Source organism: Nothobranchius furzeri, chromosome 13 (assembly GCF_043380555.1).
Source record: "Nothobranchius furzeri strain GRZ-AD chromosome 13, NfurGRZ-RIMD1, whole genome shotgun sequence".
Taxonomy (NCBI): domain Eukaryota; kingdom Metazoa; phylum Chordata; class Actinopteri; order Cyprinodontiformes; family Nothobranchiidae; genus Nothobranchius; species Nothobranchius furzeri.
In genome coordinates, this window is record NC_091753.1 from 48,813,923 (window position 1) to 48,819,924 (window position 6,002).

Sequence of the window (6,002 nt, forward strand, 5' to 3'; positions counted from 1 at the left end):
AAAGGCGGAGCTGCACCATAAGGTGGAGCTGCACCAGAGTCAGCCCCGCCCATTCACGCAAACTCAGTCTAGCCCACTGACTTCCGTTTTTGTTTTTCCAACTTTATCGCAAACTAACCTGACCCACATGAATTACGGCTGTTACTAGTTTACAGTCGTTAATGCTATGTTCTATGCTTCAATTAAACAAGATAAATATAACTTGCTACATGACAAAGCCTGAATATATCTCGAAATGAAAAGGTTTCTTTTAATGAATATCTACCCACAGCCGCTCCAAGAAAAGTGATGTACAACAGCATCTGTGATTTATGTATATGCTCTGGTAGTCCAGTGGTGAGATCATTTAACTTAAGTTTTGCTTTCACCTCAGCTGGTGCTGGTTCGATTCTCGGTGAGGTCGGCAACAATCCATTTAGCCAGCTGAAACATTTTAATTTGTTTATATTTTAGTTGTAATGTTTATTTTCAGCAAAATATTTATGTCTCTAAAAGTTCTTTGAATTTGATCGTTCCTAAACAGTATTTTAGTTGAAACTCTGCTCACAAATGGACTCACACTGGCTAAATAAACAAATAAATAAATAAACACATTAGTCATTATATGTTAAACGGTATACCAGTAAATTGTTGTAAACATAGTACTGGCAAGTGTAGCTAGAAATGAGGAAAAGGGGTTGTGAGCTACCTAATATTTCTGCTAGTGGGAGGCGAACCTGCACAAAACTGCATGTCAACTTGACTCTATAACCACTACACCACCACATCTTAAAAAAGTCAAGTGGCGTTACATTTGATTGTCCTATCCGGTGTGTCTTTGTAGATGGTATGTATGATTTTTCCGGCGGTGTCTCAGAAGAAGTCATTTAAGAAATAATTTGTCAGAAAATTCACAGAATATCCAGATTTGAGAACCAAGACCAGACCCTCTTCGGGGGAGGAGACCAAATTGAAGCTGAGATGGGAAGAAAATGCATGAATGAGGCCAAAAATGGCTTTGGCGTGTTTCTTATGAGGAAATGACAATATAACATGATTAAAAGTTCCAAAAGTTTGATTTTTAATTATATGGAACCTTTACAAAAACTGTTCAATTAACTTCTCAACTCCGTCCTCAATTTTTTAGCTATAACACCCTCTTTGGTTCCAGAATGCTATCAAGTCTGACAACTAGAAGGAATTGGACTGACTCTTATGGAATGGGCGGGGCTGATTCTGGAATGGGCGGGGCTGACTCTGGTGCAGCTCCACCTTCTGGTGCAGCTCCGCCTTTGTGGTTCTGCAGCGAGCACCACTTGCATTTTTTTGTCGCGGAAAGTGACATTGCGAACCTTAAAACTCCGGTTTTGTCTGTCCACACGCAGACACCCAAAACGGAGAAAACGCAGATCTTCACTTTGGCCGGAGTTTTTAAAAAGATCCGTTTTCGTGTGAAAAAACTCCGTTTTTGTGTGGATGACAGGCCAAAACGTAGAAAAATATGTCAGGAACCGAGTTCAGAAGACCCGTGAAGACACCAACACAGTAAAAATATATTTAAAAAAGTCTTTATTTAAAGCAGAGGTACCTGGAGGGCAAGGCTGAGGCAGGTTCAGAGGCAGGCTAAGGTCAAAGTGGCAGGCAGAGAGCAAGGCAGGGGTCAGGCAAAAAACAAGGTCCAGAGGCAAAGATCAGGCAGGGTGGATGGCTGGAGAACTACTGGCAAGGCTGTAATAATCTGGCATCTGTTGACTGGATGGCTGGTTCTTTTATAGCAGGGGAAGCAGGTGAATGGGATGAGGCTGATTACAGGAGCAGGTGGAATGAATGGAGCTGATTGAAGCTGACAGAGGTTGCTGGGGAAAGCAGGGCTTGGCTGGAGCTTGGTGAGAGGAACCAGGTGAGCTGAATGAAGGTATAATGAGGAAGTGGAGGAGGGTGAAGGATGGGAGTCATGACAGAACCCCCCCCCCCCCCCCCCCCTCAAGGGCGGATACCAGACGCCCACAGGAAACCAGAGCAGGGTGGGAGGAGGGGGACCAGGAAGGAGGGCCAGAGCAGGGCGGGAGGAGGGGGACCATGAAGGAGGGCCGGAAGGGTCTGGGGGGCCGGCGACGGGGAACCAGGAGCCGGGACTGTGGGAGTCTGGGGGGCCGGCGACGGGGAACCAGGAGCCGAGACTGTGGGAGTCTGGGGGGCCGGCGACGGGGAACCAGGAGCCGAGACTGTGGGAGTGTGGTGACAAAGGACACTGGCGGACGAGGACTAAGAGGGGACACTGGACCAAGACCACGACTAAGAGGGGACACTGGACTACGACTAAGAGGGGACACTGGACTACGACTAAGAGGGGACACTGGACTACAACTAAGAGGGGACACTGGACTACGATTAAGAGGGGACACAGACACTTTAGACTGGGGAACTTCAGACTGGGGAACTTCAGACTGGGGAACTTCAGACTGGGGAACTTCAGACTGGGGAACTTGAGAGCAGGAGGGGTCCTCTTCAGAGCAGGGGCAGGAGGGGTCCTCTTCAGAGCAGGGGCAGGAAAGGTCCTCTTCAGAGCCTGGAGGCGTCGATCTTTGGACTGGAGCCCCTTGGACAGGCTGGGCCGGAGCCCCTTGGACAGGCTGGGCCGGGACCGGGGCCTCTTGGACCTCATCCGTCGAAGCCGGATGCGATGCGTCCTCCGAGACCACCGTCAGCGCAGGATGCGATGCGTCCCCCGGGACCACCGCCGGAGCAGGATGCGATGCGTCCTCCCGGACCACCGCCGGAGCAGGATGCGATGCGTCCACCGGGACCACCGCCGGAGCAGGATGCGATGCGTCCACCGGGACCACCGCCGGAGCAGGATGCGATGCGTCCACCGGGATCACCGCCGGAGCAGGATGCGATGCGTCCACCGGGATCACCGCCGGAGCAGGATGCGATGAGTCCACCGGGACCACCGCCAGAGCAGGATGCGATGCGTCCACCAGGACCACCGCCGGAGCAGGATGGGATGCGTCCACCGGGACCACCGCCGGAGCAGGATGCGATACATTGGAGGGTTCTGGGGAAGGTGACCACCTCTCACAGCAGGTCAGACCCTCCATGGCGACGTCCTTCAGTGCAGACCCATATAACCTCCGGACATAAAGGTAGTAATTACCAAGTGCTGGGACCGCTATCAACTCTGGATGGGTGGAGAAGATGACATTTAACCTATCAGCCGCCCGCAGACGTAAGTGTGGGCAGGTTGGCTTGGAAAAGACCTCCCACACAGCCTCCTCGACCATCTGCATCATCCCCTGAACAATCTCCTCCGTCGGGACCAGTCCAGAAGCAAAACATGAGGTGCCGTCCGTGGAACCCGCCGACACCAGCACGGGAGAAGGATTAACCCTCTTATCAGCTCCAGAAAACCTCCGGGACCGCCGCCGTTGTGACCTGACAGGAGAGGTTTGAGGCTGGAGCGGCGTGGTCATGAACCCGCTGCACAAGACGTTTGCAGCAGGCCTGGACAGAGGAGTGGAGCCTCTGCGTGGCTCTGGCCTGATGGCCAGCCGCGTTCCCCAGAACGGTGACTCCTGCTCCTTCTCTAGCTCCATAAACTCCAGGAGCGTGAGATCCTCCATCACAGGTACGATGAAAAAAAATAAGAAAAAAAATACTCCAAGTGCTGTGTCAGCGTTGGGTCAGATTTTTGGCCAGATTATTCTGTCAGGAACCGAGTTCAGAAGACCTGTGAAGACACCAACACAGTAAAAATATATATAAAAAAGTCTTTATTTAAAGCAGAGGTACCTGGAGGGCAAGGCTGAGGCAGGTTCAGAGGCAGGCTAAGGTCAAAGTGGCAGGCAGAGAGCAAGGCAGGGGTCAGGCAAAAAACAAGGTCCATAGGCAAAGATCAGGCAGGGTGGATGGCTGGAGAACTACTGGCAAGGCTGTAATAATCTGGCATCTGTTGACTGGATGGCTGGTTCTTTTATAGCAGGGGAAGCAGGTGAATGGGATGAGGCTGATTACAGGAGCAGGTGGAATGAATGGAGCTGATTGAAGCTGACAGAGGTTGCTGGGGAAAGCAGGGCTTGGCTGGAGCTTGGTGAGAGGAACCAGGTGAGCTGAATGAAGGTATAATGAGGAAGTGGAGGAGGGTGAAGGATGGGAGTCATGACAAAATATCTACGTTTTGGCAGATCCCCGGCTACGTGTGGACAGGGCCTAAGTCTGTTTGTTTGGCTCTTAGAAGAGCCGTTTTTCTGATATCAGCTGCAGCGTTGCAGAGAAGAAGAAAAGAAAGTTTCATTTCTATAGCGCCTCTCAAGATAAAAATCACGAGGCGCTTCACAAAAACAAAAAATGAAAAAATATAAAAAAGCATTTAGAAAATGTTTAAAAATATATTTAAAATGAGCAAAATTAGGCAATTGTGATTAAAAAATGTTAAGAAAGAGAGAGTGAATAGGAAAGAGGCAAATCAGTGGATCCTGAGGAAGGTGGAATAGGTGGGGAGAGCTGAATAAAGAGAGAGTGGTGAAGAAGGTCATACAAAAGCCAGCTTGAACAAGTGAGTCTTCAGCTGCTTTTTAAAGGAGACCACTGAGTCCACTGATCTCAGGTTCAGGGGGAGAGAGTTCCAGAGTCTGGGGGCCACAGCAGCAAATGATCTGTCACCTTTGGTCTTTAGCCTGGTGCGCTGCACAACCAGTAGGCTTTGATCACTGGACCTCAGGGACATGCTGGGGGTGTAGGGACTAAGAAGATCACCAATGTAAGATGGTGCTTGTCCATGTAACGCCCTATAGACCAGAACCAGGATCTCGAAATGAACCCTGAAGTTAACTGGCAGCCAGTGAAGCTGGAGGAGAAGCGGGGTGATGTGGGTGTGTTTGGAGGACTTGGTCAGAAGCCGAGCACAGGCATTCTGAACCACCTGTAGACGGTTCAGGGAGGTTCTGCTCAAACACGTGAAAAGAGAGTTACAGTAGTCTAAGCGTGAGGAGATGAAGGAGTGGAGAACGGTCTCAGGTTCAGAGCGGGACAGAATGGGACTCAGCTTAGCAATGTTCCTGAGATGGAAGAAGGAAGAGCGAACAAGAGAGGTTTTTGACTGGAGGTCAAAGGAGAAGATGGTTTCAAAAATCCTTCTTCACCGATTTGGCCGAATCGGGAGTCAGCTAGGAACTGAATTAATCAGGAAGTAATTCTTTTTTATTGAACCCATTGCTTATACATCTTGGCAAATCAGAATTTGACATGTTTGAGGGCTTTACCAAAACTTTCCTTCAGATAAAAAAGGTGGTTGACAATTGATGAATGAGAATGTTTTAAAACACTTATGTGAATTGAATATTAACATTAATATATGTCTTATTGTAATGTGTATGAGTGTAGATATTAATTAATTTGTTAAATCCAACACATACTGGTCTCATGTTGATAAGATCTGAAATGGATCATTGCAGGAACAACATTCATTTTAAAGCCATCCTTGATTTAGGCACAGCTTATTCAAACATTTGATTTAAACATCTTGTCCATTCAACACATATGATTAAAAAACTGTGAAGTTATTTATAATTCAAGATTACATTTCCTCAGAGTGAAAATGCAGGAGTCTGCATGCGGCCTTGAGTGAGAATGTTTTGTCTTCTTGTATGGAAACAAGAACTGAGCAGCAGAAGACAGATGTCTGCAAATGAAAAGTTATTTCCTGGTCAATCTGATGGTGAAAAATTGACCACTTACGTACGTTACACTCTGTAGAATTGACTTTCTGCTGTATTTGCCAAGAGCAAATGTGACAAGTACACAATAATGTAATAGTGTACTTGGGTATTGAGAAATGACCACTGCATCTCTGCTGCACTTTTAAAAAGAGAAAACCTGACAACTGCCCAGCCAGCAGAAGGAAATTGGTTTCATTTTTGTAATCTTCCTTCCAACATGATTGAGACATTATAGTGTTTTATAATTTAAAATTCTTAATTATTGCACATTTTCGTTGTAAATCATTAAACAAATGATCAAAATAC